Source organism: Canis aureus, chromosome 19 (genome assembly GCF_053574225.1).
Source record: "Canis aureus isolate CA01 chromosome 19, VMU_Caureus_v.1.0, whole genome shotgun sequence".
NCBI lineage: Eukaryota > Metazoa > Chordata > Mammalia > Carnivora > Canidae > Canis > Canis aureus.
In genome coordinates, this window is record NC_135629.1 from 27471910 (window position 1) to 27492316 (window position 20407).

A 20407-nucleotide genomic window follows, 5' to 3' on the forward strand; every position below is an offset into this window, starting at 1 on the left:
AACTGTTTCAATGAAAATGTATCTTGACCACTGGTTAAATCAAATTTTGAATATACTGCGGCTATTTAAAATGAATTGGAAAAAAAAATAATAAAAAAAATAAAATGAATTGGTAGACAAATAATTAGGGATGATGAAGAATGTTCCTGATACTCTGTCCATTATCTGAGAACACAAGCATAGGCATCCTTCTATTATCTGTGTCTGTATGGAACTCTAGAAAACACAGAAGCATGTCTTCTAATAATGGTAACTGCCACTCTTTCAGTGTTGGGATGGGGATGATTTGAGACTCTTTGATTTTTAGTGTTTTCAGATTTTCTGTAAAAAAGGGTGACAGTCTCTCCCTCTGCCTTCCTGCTAGCTAGTGCAGCTGCCTGAACATCCTTTTGTGAGCTTCTTGAACAATGGCTTGTCATTCCCTTTTCTCCCCCCTGGGACTTGCCATTCTGAGTTTTAGCCTTCTTTGGTCAGGATCCGCTGGTACCGTAGAGACAAGGAACAGAATCCAGGGCATCTGAATAGTTGGCACAATACTGGAATATCAGCCTGCCTCCAAAGTTTCACTTCTCTGCTCTGTCTGCACCTTGGGGCAGCCCAGAGGCTAAAGCCTGGCTTGTCAAAAGGGGATTGTTTTTTTTTTTTTTTTTTAAATCTTTATTTTATTTTTATTTATTTATGATAGTCACAGAGAGAGAGAGGCACAGAGACACAGGCAGAGGGAGAAGCAGGCTCCATGCACCGGGAGCCCAATGTGGGATTCGATCCCGGATCTCCAGGATCGCGCCCCGGGCCAAAGGCAGGCACCAAACCGCTGCGCCACCCAGGGATCCCAAAAGGGGATTGTTGTTAGAGATAAAGACTCTAGACTCCCAGGGCTCAGGGTGCAGGTTGTGGCCATTGTAAAGGTAAAATTTCAAAATCATGTTCAAGTTTCTGCAAGGGTTTCCCCAAGAAGCAGCTGGAAAATGTCTCTTGAAAACAGGCCATGTCTCAGGCAAAGGGACTCATTGTAAGCCAGGTGTCTTGCCCTTACACATACTATGCCCTTTGCCTGCAATTCCATTGTTCATACAAGAGCTATTTATTAAGTGCCTACTATATGCAAAATACTGTTCTAGATGATTGGCAGTCAGAAGACAACAAAACTGACTCAATCCCTGTCCCTGTGATGCCTGACATTCTAGCCCCTTCTACCGTCTTGTTTGCTTAGAGAACACCTGATCATGTGTTAAGATAGAGTTGTAGGCCCACTCTTGGGACTTCCATTATCATCTAGGGGGAAAGGGGTTATGCACATTTTTCTCATATCCCATTATATTTTATTGGCACCCATTTTTCTATTATATAAATTATTATACACATGCTTGTTGATGTGTGATATAGTTATTTGTTTGTGTCTTTTTCTCAATGACCATGAGCTTGAGATATCTGAGTTAAAACCCAGTTTCCACCACTTACTTAGGTGTGGGACCCTGGGTCAGTTACTTAACAACACTGAGATCCCATATTTTCATCTGTATTAAAGAGATATTAATATGTAACCCAAGAGATTGCTGGAGTTTCCAAGAGAAGTGAAAACTTGCCTGTACCAAAACACACATGTCAATATTTATAGCATCTTTCTTCATAAGGATCAAAAACTGGAGACAAACCAAAATGTCTTTCAACTGATGAATGGATCATAAAACTGTGCTGCATTCATACTATAGAATACTATGCAACAATGTAAAGGAGTAAGTTGATAAACGAAGCAAGATGGATGAACATCAAGTACATTATGTTAAGTGAAAGAAGCCAGAATTATAAGACTACATACAGTATAATTTCATTTCTATAACATTCTGCAAAAGGCAAAACACAGGACAGAACAAAAAACAATTGTTGTGAAGGGATGAAGTGAGAGTTCCATTTGGCTACAAATGGGTAAAAAGGAACTTTTTGAGATGAGAGACTCATCCTTATCTTTGTGCTTGTGGTTTAACTGTATTCATTGGTCCAAACTCATAGAACTGTATACACTGTAGACCTATGTCAGATGGATGGATGGATGGATGGATGGAAGGAAGGAAGGAAGGAAGGAAGAAAGGTTGTACAACTTCAAACTTCACAAGATTTAATGCCTCCAAACCTTTTACCAATAGGAAATAGAAAGCAGTGAATAAATTCCTCTCCAGTTCACATGGCCTCCGAAAAGATGATTCCACAAGAATAACAGATCACACTTGAAACCAAGAGTTGGCCGACTTAGTAATGCACAATCATATTTGTTTTCACTCCTTCCTTGCTGCATCCCATTCCCCACTCACTTCTGCTTTCTGGCACTGCACTTGCTAATAAAATAACACAAAGCTTTTGCCTCAGGCTGTGCTTTCAAAGAAACTTGGGCTAACGTGGTCATCAAGACAGTGTGGTACTGGCACAAAAACAGACACAGAGATCAATGGAACAGAATAGAGAATCCAGAAGTGGTCAACTTCATGGTCAACTAATATTCGACAGAGGAGGAAAGAACAGACTGGAAAAAAGACAGTCTCTTCAATAAATGGTGCTGGGAAAATTGGACATCCACATGCAGAAGAATGAAACTAGACCACTCTCTTTCACCATACACAAAGATAAACTCAAAATGGATGAAAGATCTAAATGTGAGACAAGATTCCATCAAAATCCTAGAGGAGAACGCAGGCAACACCCTTTTTGAACATGGCCACAGTAACTTCTTGCAAGATACATCCACGAAGGCAAGAGAAACAAAAGCAAAAATGAACTATTGGGACTTCATCTAGATAAGAAGCTTTTGCACAGCAAAAGATACAATCAACAAAACTAAAAGACAACCTACAGAAAGGGAGAAGATATTTGCAAATGACATATCAGATAAAGGACTAGTATCCAAGATCTATAAAGAATTTATTAAACTCAACACCAAAGAAACAAACAATCCAATCATGAAATGGGCAAAAGACATGAACAGAAATGTCACAGAGGATGACATAGACATGGCCAACATGCACATGAGAAAATGCTCCGCATCACTTGCCATCAGGGAAATACACATCAAAACCACAATGAGATACCACCTCACACCAGTGAGAATGGGGCAAATTAACAAGACAGGAAACCACAAATGTGGGAGAGGATGTGGAGAAAGGGGAACCCTCTTGCACTGTTGGTGGGAATGTGAACTGGTGCAGCCACTCTGGAAAACTGTGTGGAGGTTCCTCAAAGAGTTAAAAATAGATCTGCCCTATGTCCCAGCAGTTGCACTGCTGGGGATTTATCCCAAAGATACAGATGCAATGAAACGCCGGGACACCTGCACCCCGATGTTTCTAGCAGCAATGTCCACAATAGCCAAACTGGAAAGAGCCTCGGTGTCCATCGAAAGATGAATGGATAAAGAAGATGTGGTTTATATATACAATGGAATATTACTCAGTCATTAGAAATGACAAATACCCACCATTTGCTTCAACGTGGATGGAACTGGAGGGTATTATGCTGAGTGAAGGAAGTCAATCAGAGAAGGACAAACATTATATGGTCTCATTCATTTGGGGAATATAAAAAATAGTGAAAGAGAATAAAGGGGAAAGGAGAAAAAATGAGTGGAAAATATCAGAAGCGGAGACAGAACATGAGAGACTCCTAACTCGGGGAAACAAACTAGGGGTGGGGGAAGAGGAGGTGGGCAGGGGGTGGGGGTGACTGGGTGACGGGCACTGAGGGGGGCACTTGATGGGATGAGCACTGGGTGTTATTCCATATGTTGGCAAACTGAACACCAATAAAAGATAAATTTATATTAAAAAAAAAGAAACTTGGGCTAAGACACTGGGCTGTGTGACTAGGTTCTTGCCTGCAGAAATAATGTGGGCTGCTTTCTAGGCTTTCAATTTGGGGGCATACTCCCCCTTGTACTCCCTCCTCTGCTTCCTGTTAGCTGGAACCCCTACTACAACCCAGATTCAAATATGTAGAATTGAATTTGAATTCATATTCCACCCCCTAAGATACTGCAGAACAACAATAGGGAAGGAGCTTTGTTTCTTTGATGACTCTACGAGGAAGAGACCTTGCCACCCTAGATAGTTCGTGTCAGCACTATTAGATGAGAAAGAAAGAAATTGCTCAGTTCTTTAAACCACTGTATTTTGGGGGCCTCTTTGTTACAACAACCAAGACCTTGCCTTAACGAATATGGGACAAAATTGTGGTTTCTCAAGTAATCTCCACAATGGTGACTCTTCTAAACACATGGTGATCACATATCTTATCACTGAAATTGTGACACTTTTAAGGGTAAAGGAGGTGCTCTTTATTAATAGGATTTGGGATAATAGGAGTAAAATAGTCTTCATATTTGTAAGCAACTTTCAACCTCTTCTAAGAAAATAAGTGACATTTACTTGGTTTCGTAATTTCATTATTAGGAATGCAAGGAAGGATGGAGAGGGCGATAACATTGGTAGCATCTGTCCAGGTGGCTAGAGAGTTTTAGATCTTTGTCTAGAGAGTGCATATGGAATTTCCCTAGGGGATAGGGATGTGGCAATTGGCAGCCCGGCAGATCCATATACTTTGGAATCTTAGGTGAACCTAAAGTGATTTGGGAATATTTAATGAATATAAGGAACCAAGAATGTCTTCATTTGCATTTGAGTGGAGAAGAGCCTATAGGTGAATCTTAAAATTCACAAGCGGATGGATATGAGAAAATGGATATGAGGATGCCCATGATGCAGTCTCACGTTCTGGATCCAACGCCCCTAGGGCCCTTTGTAGACAATCTTTCAGACCTAGGGACCCCAGAGTATTGCATCAGGGACCAATTGACAAAGTGCTGTGTTTAGCTTGAAAGAAGGGTATTGTCCCTACAAGCCAGGACTTGACTAAACGAAAATGGCAGGAGATTCCAGAAGCCCCAGTACCCTATTGGGACCCACGGAGATGGCAGATCAGTAAACATCAGAGCTCAGTTCTATGCCTGTTTCTCCCTTGATGATTTCACGTATGCCCGTGGAGACATGTATTACTGGTTCGGTGAAATAGGTTTTCTTTTTAAGACACAAAACATTCAAAAATCAAGCCATCAAGTTGACATACAAAAAAAAAAAAAAAAAACAAAACAAACAAACAAACAAAAAAAACCTGTGCGCTTAAAATGTTTTCCATCACTTGAAATGAGCAGAATGGTTTTCAGGCCTTTTTCATGAGGACTGACCCTTTATCCACACCATTTTTCTTCCACTGCAAACCCTGTTGCTGGGCATATTAAGATTATTATCAAACTAAAACCTGCATGCCACAATTTGACCCCCCAGTCCATTACTTTCTGCTCCATTTCATTTTCCAGGGTCTTCCCTATTGTTCCCTCGCTACAGGAGGCAATGTAGTGTGAGGTAGGCTCACATCTGGCTAGTTAAATTTCAAGCGGGCTGGTCGCCACAGAAAAGGTTATTTACAAAGCCACATTATTAAAGTTACAAAGGAGTTAGTTGGAGAGAGAGGAAATGCTAGCATTTGGATACAAAAAAAAACTTTAAAACCATAATCTGCCAAATAAAACTGTTTCCTTGGAGCTGAGTAAATACTCTCCCAGGGATGGACCTGAGGAACAAGACAGCTGCATCTATTTATGGTTTCCCCTGTGTCTCCTTCTCTCCTCTGAGTCCAATCAGCTCTATGGAGAGCTGGGACAGTTCCTTTATAAAACCTCCCTACTCCCAGCAAGAGACAGAGGCAGTGCATGAGTGAAACCAAGAGCCAGCTGCCATTGAAATGTTCCGACCATCTGCTGCTTCCTTATTTTTCCCTACTCGGTACACATAAATGTTTTTCCTGATTCATCTGTTTGTAGGGAGCAGATGGGATGGTCATCACCGTATTCCCACTTACTGAACCTCCACTATGGTCTGAGCACCACACTAGTGACTTGATATGAATTATCTCATGGGATCCCCACAAGAAGACTTAAGAGTACGTTATTGTCCCATGTTCCTGATGGAGAAACTGAGGCCTGGGAAGTTTAAGAGATTGGCCAAAGGCCACATTGCTGAACCCCAAGCCTCTCTCTTTTGAAAGAAATTGGTACCACAGTGATAAAATTTCAGAGAAGTCGTGAAAAAGATGCGAGTATTTTTAGCACCTTTTCAATGCCCTCTTTTTCAAGCCAAGAGTAACACTCTGCTGCCCTTTCCCAAAGCTGTCAGGGGTCCCCAAACAGAAGTGGTATTTGCATTTGAATATGGGTCTTCTAGAAAACAAGACTGTGAAAGATCCAAAGAAATACACTCTAAACGCTGAATATTAGACCATGCTAGCTAGTAACAAAAAAAATCTTTGTAGGTCAGGGGGCCTCCCCAAGGCTCCTTCGTGGACTCCAGGTAAATAGCTCCTACTGTGAAAATTTTAACAACTCTGGCTTTCAGCAGTGTCAAGTTCATACGCAAGGCTTTTCAAAACAAGCTACACATTAAGCTTTTCGATTCATTAAAACCAGAACAACAACGAAAATTCTTTAAGTCATTGCTATGATTCCATAATCTATCAAGGCGGGTGGGGAGCCCAATTTATTCAGATCAAGAGAGTAGAAAGTTTCAGATCTCTGACTTCCTTACAATTAAGTGAACAAGGTGCTTGTTTTCTAGCAAATAAAAATGTGTTCTTTGGATACTCTTCTTCCTCAAGTTCCTGGGACATGCCTTCTTCAGTCTGCTGTTCCAAATCTAAAACATTCCAGTTGGCAGAAAAATAGACTGTTTTCTTGGAGGACAACTGTGAGTTGAGTTTGGACAATGATTGTTCTGCTTCCAGAAAGTCCCTGGGGGATTAAGGGGTGGGGGCAGAGAGAGGAAGGGGACTTGTAACTCAGCCAGGTGTTAGACACCTCCTCAGGGGTCCTCTTCTGCTAGTCCCCAGAATCCCAGGCCTGGAACAGACCCCACTGACTTTTTCCAAAGTTTGGGCTTTATTAGAAAGGCAGAGCCAAGGGATTTTTCCATGAACAGTTCTTCACCCCAGAGGTGAAGAATTCTGGATCTGACCTCCAGGTACAAGTGAACTTGCATATACCAACCTCTAAGACATGGTGTTGACTATAAAGCATTTGGTTGTTTTTCTTTCCATAGGCTTTTCTCATTTCCAGGAAGTGAGCTTGAATAAGAGGAGCATTTGGGATGTTATTTGGCTTAGAAGCAGGTTTATAGAAAAGAATGTCACCCTAAGGCTTTTCTGTGATAGGTAAAATTTTCTCCTCTGCTAAATGAATAATTAATGTTGTTTTAATATGGAACTGGCCCTTAATTTAGACAATTTATATGCATGAATGCCCACCCCTTCTTTCTCTCAAAGCAAACAGATTCTTTTAACCTACTAAGAGGACCCAGCCTAAAATAAGTAAACATTTGGGTGGTCTGTTGATATTCACAGAGCACATTTGAAATTAACTAATTTGCCTTCTATGAGAAACAGACTTTAATGCTGTTCAAAGAGCTGGAGCTTTGAAATTAAGTAGCAGAAGTTGTCTTTGTATATCCTCTGACTTGCTTAGGTTGTTGTTTTAATGGCAGCATTTACTAATGAAGAGAAGGAGGTTGCCAGAGCTAGGGACAGAAGGCCAGGATGGGCCTCTTGTCGAAAGTGAATTTCAAACACCAGGAGTAAATAGGCAAACTGACCATATATTTGACTCCAGAGTCTTAACACAGTTATTTTCTGTCTCTCTTTCCCCCTGACTTGGTGTTGCTCCATCTCTGACACAGGAGGCTGCCTCTAGGCTGCGCCTGGGGCTCTTTCAAGTTGGGTTCAGCTAGAGAGTGACACTGACAAGGAAATCAGAGGGCAGGAGAGAAGTCACAGTGTTTGAGCCTCTCTCCCTTACTGTGTTGTCATCTCCCCTCTTAGCAGTGACTAAGGCTGCCCCTTATCTCTTCAGCCCAAGGGATGGTTGTCTTAGCTTGGGCTGCTCTCACAATTACCATAGACTGGGTGGCCTAACCATCCTAAACAATAAATTTATTTTCCCACAGTTCTGGAGGTTGGGAAGTCCAAAATCAAGGTGCTGGCAGATCTGGTATCTGGTGAAGGGAACACTTCCTGGCTTGCAGATGGACCTTTCTTTGTGTCCTCATAGGATGGAGGGCAGAGAAACAAGCCATTCTGTCTCCTCTTAGGCACTAATCTTGTTCATGAAAGCTCCACCATCATGACCTAATTACCTTCCACAAGCCTTTTCTCCTAATGCCATTACTGGGAGTTAAGAGTTTTAACATGAATTTTGGAGCATCCAACATTCAGTCCATAAGAATGGTCATGAGGACCTAGGTTCGCTAGTCTTTTAGTGGCTTGCCACCTCTTGTTTCTCTGCATTCACACCTTCCTTCATGAACACCTTATCATTACAAGGAGTGGGAGGCGGGGTGTACATCCTTTGGATCCTGATAAACCACACAACTGGCTCTTCCTTGATAAGCCTAAGAAATATTAGGAATTGGTCTCCTTTCGGTGCTCCCAGAGTTAGATCAGTAGTAATCGCAGTGGGAGCCAAGGCTTACTGAGGGCTTTCCATGTCCCCACAGACACCTAGGAAGTGATGTCTGAACATATTTCTCAAAGTAATAGGCTGCAAGGAGCGGAAACCATTTATAGAGTATTTACAGCTAAAGTCTATTGAAGTCCAAAGAAAGTGATCCTTTAAAAGTATTACTAAATATTTTATTAATACTGAATATTAATAAAAATATTAAATAATCCTTTAAGGGTACTGGATAAATGTGAACAAGAAGACTTGGCAAAAATCCCTTTTTGCTTAATACTTGTTAAATATAATTTTTATGAGATCAAAAGACTTATCTATCTTTCTTCCTCTCCTAACTTCTCTTTCAGGAATCCACAGGCACACAAAATGATATCGCCATCCCACCATCTGTCATGCACAGGACAAGAGAACCTTGGTTATACTCCTTGGGGACTAGTGATGTGAGGAGGAATTTCCATACTTCCAGGGAGACTCTCTGGGTTACTTTGGGTTTTCACCATCTTAAGATTGGTTCTTTGTCACTAATACCTTTGCTAATAAGCTTCCTCTCTCTGGGCTTCTCTCTATGCTAAAAAGTAAATTTCTTCAAATATATGTATTCTGCTACAAGGAAGAGAAAATGAAAGAAGTTAGGACAGGGTTGGGACAGGGGTGGAGGAGGGTTGGTGTTTTATGTCATGCATGATGTCTTTGCTCTTCTTTTCTTTTACCAAAAATAACTCTCCAAATTCCAAGTTCTGGCAAGTTTTGGGGTTGTTGGGCATTGGTTGCATAGTGCTGTTGTTGATACTAGTAGTGCGTGTATGTTTGTGTGAGTATTTACACCTCTTGTCTGATGCTTGATTTCTCAAAGTCAACTAAAATTAGGTATAATGTTTTTTTCCACTAGTCTTTAGGAAGACTATAGTCTATCACAGATGCTATGCTTTCCCATCTGGGGTATGTATACTCCTGATGATACACTGAGCTCACCAAGAATAAGCAAAGTCAAGATAAATGTGAAACATTTCTACATGTGAGACAAATTATGATCAAATTAAAAGGAAATACATCATGAATAAGAAGGCAGACTTCCCATGGATTTCCAAAATCAGATGGGAGGTGTTACATGTTGCTTTTTCAGTAACTGTAAGGAATGCTCCTGGGTTTCCAGGAATGATGGCAATAGTAATAGCTAACATTTATCGTGTCAACTTCATCTAATCTAATCATCACAACAGTCCTGTGAGCTACCTGTTATGACTTCCATTTCACAGATGAGGACACTGAGGCTCAGGGAATTGGATAACTTACCCAAGGACACACTAGTAAGTGGTAGAGTACTGATGAAAAATTACTCTGCTGATGCAGTTTTTCAAAATTTTATTTTTAATTATGTAGTCCTGTATACTCATTAATTTTTAAAAAAAAATCATGGGGCACCTGGGTGGCACAGTAAACTAATGCATCCAACTCTTGGTTTCAGCTCAGGGATGATATTAGGATCATGAGATTGAGCCCCCCATCAGGTTTCATGTTCAGTGGGGAGTCTGCTTGAGGATTTTGTCTCCCTCCCCTTCTGCCATCCAGCCCCCTTGCTCTTTCTCACTCTCAAGTAAATAAATACATCTTTTAAAAAAAATCAAACCATACAGTATTATAGAAAAATATAAAAAGAAGAAATCTTCACTCTTCTTCAACATTTTTTCTTTTGTTTTAATTTCTTTCTAGTGTATTATCCTGACAGTGACCTCCATGGACCTTGAATAAGATCTTCAAAGCAGACTTTTAATCTCTATGCTGTGTAGCTATATTGTTGGGAAAGCTGAGAAGCACTGATATAAATTTTGCCAAGAGAACAATCCGCCCCATATCTAATTTAGACCCTCTTTAAATCAAATTCTTATTAGGTGCATCTGTTTAATCCCTTTGTCAGAGTAGACTTCTTTAAAAGTTAGAAATATAACACTCTAAAATATATAGTGGGGATATGTCAAGGATTTCTCTAATTTAGTAACAAGAGACAAAGCTGATTAAAAGGAGGATATAAGAAACATATATATTTATTCGATTAAAAAATGTTGGAACAAGATTGCAAATGTAGATACAAAACTGACTAATCTCCTTCAGGGCAATAAAACCATAGCTTACAGGGTTATCTTTTCTTCTAGACAAACATTATTTGCATCTCTAGAGAACAAAAACTGTTCTCAACTTATCAGTTTTCTACCAGATGATATCTAATTTTACAGAGTCTAAACCCTAATTAGTAGTCACTTTTAACACAAGTTTACCTTCCTTTAGAACAGCTATCCAATAGAACCTTCTGCAGTGATGGAAATGCTCTTTATATATGGCAGCCACTAACCTCTTATAGCCATTGAGCACCTGAAATGTGGGTTAGAAGAACTGAAGAACTTTTAAATTTTAGTTATTTTTTTATTGAAGTATAGTTGGCACAAAATATTATATGTTTAAGGTATACAATATTTTGATTCAACAATTCTATACATTACACGGTGCTCACAATAAGTGTAGTCCCCATCTGTTGTCATATAATATTATTACAGTATTACTGACTATAGTCCCTATGCAGTACTTTTCAATTCTGTGTCTTATTTATTTTATAACTGGAAATTTGTACATTTTTATTATCTTTTTTGCCTATCTCTGCACCTGCCTACTCTCTGGCAATTGCCAGTTTATTCTCTGTATTTAAGACTGTTTGGGGTTTTTTTTTTGTTTCTTTATTCATTTGTTTTGTGTTTTAGGTTCCACACTTAAGTGAAATCATACAGTATCTTTCGCCAACTTATTTCACTTAGTATAATACTCTCTAGATCCATCTGTGTTGTTACAAATGGTAAATTCTCATTCTTTTTTATGGTTGAGTAAGATTCCAATGTGTGTATGTCTGTGTATAATACATATACATATCTTCTTTATCCATTTCTCTTTGATGGACACTTGGGTGCTGTCATATCTTGGCTATTGTAAATAATGCTGCAATAAACATAAAGGTGCATATAGGTTTTCAAATTAGTGTTTTTATTTCCTTTGGATGAATACCCAGCAGGGAAATTACTAGATTATATGGTATTTCTATTTTTAATTTTTTGTAGAAACTCCACGCTGTTTTTCACAGTAGTTACACCATTTAACATTCCCACCAACAGTGCATAAGGGTTCCTTTTTCTCTGCATTTTGCCAACATTTGCTCTTTCTTTTCCTTTTGATACTAGCGATTCTGATGGGTCTGAGTCGATATCTCATTGTGGTTTTATTTTGTATTTCTCTGATGATTAATGATGGTGAAGATCTTTTCATGTGTTTGTTTGCCATCTGTATGTCTTCTTTGCAAAATGTCTATTCAGGTCCTCTGCCTATTTTTAAAATTAGGAGGTTTTTTTTGTGTTGTTTTGTTTTGTTTTTTTATTTTTTGTTTTTGTGCATGTGTGTTAAGTCTTTATATATTTTGGATATTAACCCTTTATTGTATCTACCGTTTGCAAATATTTTCTTCCATTCATTAGGTTGCCTTTTTGTTTTTGTTGATGATTTCCTTCACTGTACAAAAGCTTTTTGTTTAATTTTTATTCAGATTTAACTTTAAAGGACCATATGTGGCTAATGGCAACTATATTAGAGTAGCTCTGGAGCATCAAATGACCCTTAGGGGGCTAATTAGAACAGTTAGTAATGACTCTGAAAGGGCTCATAGTAATCTTTTTGCCTTATTTCCAAGTTTGGGGGCATTTTTCTAACACTTTTGTTTCTCCTACTCTTCCCTCCATTAACCTTTATTTTTCTTTCTTTGCTGTGAGGAGCAGGAAGGGACTGGTCTGTTTACAGAGTTTTGCCCCCAGTGGCTCCCATCCAGCTCTCGGATCAGACTGCTGGCCCCTTTGAGAACTGAGGACGCAGTCCCTGGGTACCACAGTTAGACTGGACATCCACACAGCTGTGGCCTGAGAGAGGTGACATGTTCTCCTGCAGAGCTGAGGAATAAATGTCACGAGAAAAGCCCTTGGAAATGGTTCTCACTCCCTTTCTTCATTGCAGACAGCCAAGGATGAACTGTTCTTAAATGCCAAACTTTTGTATTCTTAATGGTTGGGAAAGGCTTCTGATAAGGAGATTCTAGGGTAGAAGGGTAAACAGGTTTTAATTGGTTATCACTGAAGTTCCCAAAGAGATCTCTCATAAAGGAAGTAGACTGATGTGACCCTAAAAATTTATGTTGTCTTTATGATAAGATGAGGTATGAACGATTTGTGTTGATTTCTTTTGGAAAAGCTATTTATGAAGTGATAGAGATTTTAAAAAGCGGTGGGGGGGGGAGGCGCTCACTAATCCCTTGTATACCTTACTCAGACAGATAAGTTGACTGTATCATAGAAAAAATTACTGCTTATATGTTTCTGGCCGTATCAGCCCACTTTTACCTCTCTTAAATTAAAAGCCACTCAGTGATAAATCCTAAGGACTTTAAAAATCCATAGATGGAGTTAATGCCTCCAAAGCATCAGAATCTAAGCAGTTGCATTACATTTGGCTTGCTTTGTACTGAAACTTGCCTACCAAAAGCTTGGAGATCTGCCCTGGATGTGCCAGGAGCCTGTTTCTGAAAGGGGCTCAGGGCACAAGGATTCCGATTTTGGAGTCATTTTGCTAGCCCTGACAACTTGGGTGACTCGATTTCTTTAATCTTCCCGCCATTCTTTTTCCTTCAAATAACTGAAGCCTTTATTGAGAGGTCAAGTAAACTTTACTCTAAATCACTAGAGGGTCCAGAAGCAGAAAGTTAAAAAGGGAATCCTGAATGTTCTCAAATAGTCTTGAAATTTTACTTTTTAATGATTTTTAAGTATCTAGTATTAAAAAAAAAAAAAGATAAAAAGAAACACATACAACTTATATTAACCAGAATGCCCATTGATTTCTTTAAGCTAGCTGAAGACTAACTAGAAATGGGTTTATTGTCTCACTGCTGTTGTTCAAAGGCTTTCTGAAGTGTATGTTCACCTTCCTGCCTTGATAATCACAGTAAACACAATGCATCAGATATTTCTTTTAATGTCACATGCCACGCTATGCCTGTAACTCATCATTTTCCACTTGAGTTCCCACTGTAATTTACCCTTTCAGAGAAATGTGATTGAGTTGAACAGTCAGTAGTTTGAGTATCTCTCCTTAAACACATTGGGGGACTCTTCTGAAATCAACTTTGTGTTACTGTCTCGTTTTCTTTCTGTGTCTTGCAAAGGTTGATTGAGTGCTTCCTGGAGCCAGCCCTTGGGCTCCATGCTTTAAGTGGATGGAATCCTTTATGCTCCCAGCACTGAGTTAGTGTTAGTTTTCTCCTTAGGAAAAACGAACAAACTGAGGCTCAGAAACATTAAGTGACTTCCTCATGGTGACTCAAACTAGGATGTACTGAAACTCTGACCAAATTCTAAGTGTGTTTAACTACACAGATTTGTTCCCACCTTAGAACAGTCTAGACTTGCATTCCCAGACTCTGGATGTTACACACTGAAATAGCTATCTGACCTCTCTATGCATCTATATTCCTATTTGAAAAATGAAGAGAACAGTATCTCCCTTTCAAAGCTGGGATACTGAGACTTCTAAGAAAGGCTTAATACATGTGATACGTTATTATTTTTTTATGTTCACTAGCTAGTGATTTCTCTAGCTTCTTGGATTCTGCTGAGATTATGGGTGGGAAGTCTCTCTATCCACCACAGAGAATAAGTTGATATAAGACCTCCTGCCTTCTGACTTGATCCAATATGTCTGAGTTTTTGAATTCCCAGGAAGAGTTCAATAAAAGGTGGTCTGGCTAATGCAGTGGCTAACTCACAGCCCGAAGTACTGGACCCAGTCTTGACATTATTACTTGTTTTACAAGATATGCAAACATTCAATCTAAATACTTTCTCATTAGTCTTTGAGACTGTCTATGTATTGTTTGTTTTATCCATTTATATGGGCCACGTAGAACAATTGATATGATTTTGAAGGGGCAAATGTAAACTTTTTGCCTTATGTCAACTTTCAGGTAACTTTTCAGAACATTGTTGCCTCTCCTACTTATTACTTCTCTTCTAATTTTGGGATGGCCTTCTTAATTTTAAATGGGACATTTTGGAAATTGGGATTCTCTTTGTAACTCAGAATGAAAAAAGCAAAATCGACTTAGTACAGATCAATTCTGGACTGGCCTTGTGTTCTTTGGAAACTAATGTGCCTGCAAGCAGAGAGATGGCATTGAGAAATAATCTTGTCCTCTAAAGCGGACTTGCTGAGGTTACTTGTTTTTTGATAGGCATTAGAATTCAACATTTCAAGGAATTGTTTCACATGGTTTTGCTATTTAACTTTTAAACTTTTTCTATTAAAACAAACAAACCAACAACAAACCAACCTTTTCTAGTTCAAACAATGGCCTCTTTAAGGAAAAGTGCGGAGAAAGTGATCAAGTCACTTGGAGCTGAACTTCCCGGCAGCTTTACTGAATATTCATGATGTTTAATTTTTAAATCTCTCTCAAATGGAATTCCACGGAGACATCATACTTCATCATCTAAGAAGCAAATCAGTCAAACATAGCCACAGACAGTATTAGAGAATTTGATCCTCACCATATGCTTTTCCCAGTGAGCCAGTTTTGAAGATAGGGTGATAAAGTCTGCCCTACCAGATAACTTAAAATTGGATAGAGCATCCTGCAAGTTGCTACCTATATAAACATTTGTAAGAGCAAAAAGGAATGCCTAACTGGTTGGTTTGAAGGTAACAATCGCAAGCCGAGTCAGATTCTTTACTCTCTCAGTTTGGTTCTTTTGCAACATTTCTTTCAAGTACTTTTTAGCAAGTTAAACAAGTAGCTTAACAAGGTCACAATACTAGCTACATTCTAAAGGCAAGAATAAAAACTATTTGGTTTTCATTTTCAAATAAATACCTGACCTCAATGTCTGAGACATGCTGGCAATGAACAAAGAGGAGCAACGATTAAACACAAAAACAAAACAAAACAAAACAAAACAAAACACAGAAACATTTAGCTTGGGCTCCATATCAGGGGGAGGTTAAATAAAATATATGGTCAAAAAAGTATTCCCCCAGTAAATCCTACTTGTCACCATTATAAACTTGGTATTAAAAAATCCCACCCGTGTATTTAGGACACAGTGATAGAGCCAAATGAAGATAAATAAAACTGCCCATCTGTTTTCATTTAAAGAGATATTCAACTTTCCATATTAAATATGTAAGTCTGTTTAGAAGGCAAGCAACACATGCTTCTGCAGGCAAAGAAATCCAAAAGAGAAAATGTTCACCCTTTAAAATGCCAACACAAAGTACAAGAAGAGTAACCATTAGAAATTTGATTAACTTGACTTTTTCTTTCTTTTCTGAAGGAAAAGAATATCTTGATTGTTCTTGGTGACTATAAAAGCAAGATCTACTAATTATGTTCCTCGCTGATGATGCCTCAGAGGATAGGGGAGAAGATTGATCTTATGATAGAACTTTCTCTTTAATTTGACTGATGCAGAAGAGCTGCACTGAATTGAAGGCTGTTTTAGCTAACCAAATGTCTTGGTCCATAAGATGCCTATGACTGGTAGGCCTTAAGGGGCTCTTTGTTTCTCCTCCCCTCAGCTCTGTGTACACATCAGAACGCTGTGTACCATGGAGAAACAATATAAATAAATCATGTAATAAAATGACCTTTCCCAAATCACATTTTGGCAAGATGTTTTTTACAGCTGTCTCTTTTCTCCAACTACAGATGCCAACACCACTGGAACTTTTACAGGCCCTACTAGAATTTAGACATCGAGATGAATTCGATTCTGGGGAAGCTAAATTCAGCATGATTCCCTTTACATTTTTGGCAAACTGAAAATATATACTGCCAATGAACCAGGGCCTTGGAGTTGGCTTCTGGAGAGAAGAAAGTTGTTCTGGAAGAAAGACCTTGAGAAAGCATACTGAGAGGAATTGTTTCTTTATTTCTTGTATTTGTTTATTTGCTTGTCAACATAGCAGATTGGGTTGTCCTGGGAATTGTTGACTAGAGTGACATATAAATAAGAAAACGGCCTGAAAAGTGGCATGCAAGTCTTCCTTTTTTGCTGTGCTTTTGCTCAGAAATGAAACAGTTCTGTGTTCACCAGGAGACAAGACATGCTACTCAGGGGTTCATCTTCTGCAGGTGGCAGTGTTTTGTGGACTATCTGACAGACCACAGTTTGTCAACAGAGCCTAAGCCACATGTCAAACAATATTTCTGGTTTGTTTCTAGAATATGGCATATCCACGTTGATTACCAGGAAGGTCAAAATTCATAGAAACATATAAATACCAAAAGGGATTGGTTGGGTTGTAAAGGATGAGAGGGGGATTTCAGAGAGCAACGACCACTATTTTTTTCTTAAACCATGAATGTCTTAATTCAGTTTTATGGGAGAACAATAAGAAGTAGATGTTTCTTTGAAAGCTGTACATTCTCTCTCTCTCAAAGCAGTTCTAGAGAGCAGTTCCTGCTCCTTTGTTCTCCTGGTCACATTAAGTTCTTCTTGGAAAAGGTGGGAAATAAAATCATGCTTAAAAAACAAAGGAGGAAAGAGTATGCTATGGGAAAAATATAGTATCTTCAAAAGTAGTGTTAGGAAAACTAGACAGCCAAATGCAAAGGGATGAACTGGATTGCTTTCTTATACCATACACAAAAATAAACTCAAAATCAATTAAAGACCTAAATGTGAGACCTGAAACCATAAAAATCCTAGCAAAGAGTATATGCAATAATTTCTCTGACATTGGCTGTAGCATCTTTTTTCTAGGTATGTCTCCTGAGGCAAGGAAAACAAAAGCAAAAATAAGCTATTGGAACTATATCAAAATAAAAAGCTCTGCATAGTGAAGGAAACAATCAATAAAACTAAAGGCAACCTATGAAATAAGAGAAAATATTTGTAAATGACATATCCAGTAAAGGGTTAGTATCCAAAATACATAAAGAACTTATAAAACTCAGCACCCCAAAACAATCCAAAAAATGGGCAGAAGACATGAACAGACATTTCTCCAGAGAAGACATCCAGATGGCCAACAGACACATGAAAAGATGCTTAATATCACTCATCATCAGGGAAATGCAAACTGAAACCACAATGAGATATCATCTCACAGCTGTCAGAATGGCTAAAATCAAAAACACAAGAAACAACAATTGTTGGCAAGGATGTGGAGAAAAAGGAACCCTTGTGCACCACTGGTAGAAATGCAAATTGTTACAATCACTGTGGAAAACAGAATGGAGATTCCTGAAAAGTTAAAAACAGAACTACCTAAGATCCAGCAATTGCACTACTGGGCAGTTACCAAAAAATACAAAAACATTAATTCAAAGAGATACATGCACACCATGTTTATTATAGCCAAACTATGGAAACTGCCTACATTTTGATTGATCAATGAATAGATCATACACACACACACACACACACACACACACGATATATTATCAGCCATCAAAAAGAATGAAATCTTGCCATTTCCAATGATGAGATAGGCAGTGGGGATTAAGAGTGCACTTTCCATGATGAGCACTGAGTAATGTATAGAATTCTTGAATCATTATATTAAAAAAGAAAGAGGGAGAGGAAAAGAGAGAAAGAAAGAACATTTACTTCCCTTCTTTTCTCTTCAAGTGAACAATATAGGGATCGGGGATTGGAAACCAGGTGTGTCCATCTCCTTTTCCAATTCTCTTCAGTTCCCCTCTTCTACTTCCTTCTCAATTTTTCTTCCCTCTAGAGCCTTCCAGTGTTCCTTCTAATTTCTCTCATTCTTTTCCATCCCCTCTAATTATCCTAATTCTTCTTTCTCCTCCTTCCATCTCCTGTCCCTTTAGCCCTTAGCATCAGCCTACAAACCTTTATTCATTTTCTAGTTCAGAAATTGGATCTAGATTTTTTTTTCCCCTCAGAATCCCAGAGAAGACCTAGCAAAATCCCAGGCTAGAATGGAAGAAGCCGTTGCACCCACAATCCTTCTACCCCTGCCTCCATACCTTTTCTCTTCTGATCACTAAGCTAGAGTGATTCTTATTTTCTTGGGGCAGTTCTTTTAGGAATTGTTGAAAACTCTGCAGAAAAAAAAAAGACACAGATAAAGCAGTCTTCTCAAACTATAAGCAGGTTGACCACATCTATTAGCAAACAACCTCTCTCTCAGAACCAGGAAAATAAGTTTGTTTTTGTTGTTTCAAGCCAACTCATTATGAATAAACACCCGTATTTTTGTTTCACTTTTAAATTTAGTTCTACCTTGGGGTTAATTGATGGTAAAAAAAAGGGGTGGGGGAGAAAGTGGGAATGGCAAAAACAAATAAAAGATGGTAAAAAAAAAAATCAGTGACAGGCATGGAAGATAGCAGTAGAGTAGGAGCGCCCCAGGCTTGTTTCATCCCATGAATACAACTAGATAACTATCAAGTTATCCCCAATACACCAGAAATCAATCTGAAGACTGGCAAAACAAACTCCACAACCAAAAGTGGATAAGAGGTCATATCGAAGAAGGAAGGAAATACCAAGATGTGGCTTGAAAGAGAAACAGAAAGTGGCCACTGTAATGGAGAGGGAGCTGCAGTTGCAGAGAAGGGCGAGAGACTAGCACACAGGGGAGTGCACAGAGAAAACAAATCCGCATAGCAACTGGCTTGGCAAGTGAGAGGGCCTGAATTTCATGAGTTCTTGCAACCAGTGGGGCTTAAAGCCCGGGGTCTTAAAGGTCAGTGTGCTTGGCTCTGGGAGAGCTTGCAGGACATTGAAGCTTTTGAAGAGAAGGCAGGGAAAACAGTCTGTGGACATACAATGTGGAAACAATGGCCTGAAGAGTGGTTGGGGCACACAGTAGGGGGCTTATTTGCTCATCTCAGAATGTGTCCCAAAGAGGCATCATTCAGGGAGAAACCCCTCCAGGAACAAAGGAACTGGGAGGCCCCATCGCCCCCATCCCCCCCATCCCCCCCCCCCCCAGCCTAAGCACAAGGCCACCTGCAGGAACCAATTCAGCATTGACATTGGCCACCTAAATTGCTTACACCAAGCCCCACTCCCGATGCTCTGGAAGAAATGCCTCTCCCAGTCATTCTTGCCAGTGGGTCCCCTTCCCCAGAAGGCTGACTCAAACGCTTGTCCACACTGCATCTCCCGACCCCAGAGATTTGTGAGGCCTCAGTTTTGGTGGAAGTGGTGACAAGCCCCATTTCACAAGCAGACCAGAGCACATCTGGTTAAAAATCATCACATTCAGGCCAGAGACCAAACGTTGCCCACAACAGGCAAAGAGAACCTCTGCAGATGACTGGCCTGAAGCAGCCAGGACACAATAGCAGAGCATGTCAAGCAAACGTTAGAAACATTTCCAGAAGTGCCAGGCCCTGAGGACCAGGGGAGACTACACTATGGGGCACTACAGGACCTCTTCTTCATAAAGCCATTACCCTCAAGAACAGGAGATATAGCTGACTTTCCCAATACACAGAAAAAGTGTAGAGATTTAGACAAAATGAGAAGACAGGGGAATTTGTCCCAAATGAAAGAATAAGACAAGGCCGTAGACCTAAGTGAAGAGGATATAAGTAACATGCCTGATGGAGAATTTTTTAAAAGATTTATTTAATTATTTTAGAGAGTCCCCAAAGAAGAAAAGAAAGAAAAGGAGGCAGAGAATTTATTTGAAGAAATAATAGCTGAAAGTTTCCCTAATCTGAGGAAGGAAAGAGATATCTATCTAGATCCAGGGGGCACAAAGAACTCCTAACAAAATCAGCAAAAGCAGATCCACACCAACACATGT

General features: G+C 39.4%; 1 protein-coding gene across 48 annotated transcripts in view; it reads right to left on the reverse strand.

The window, feature by feature from the left end:
- Window positions 1-20407, reverse strand: part of LOC144289788 (uncharacterized) — a 392823-nt gene that overhangs the window by 181965 nt on the left and 190451 nt on the right. The window lies entirely within an intron of this gene.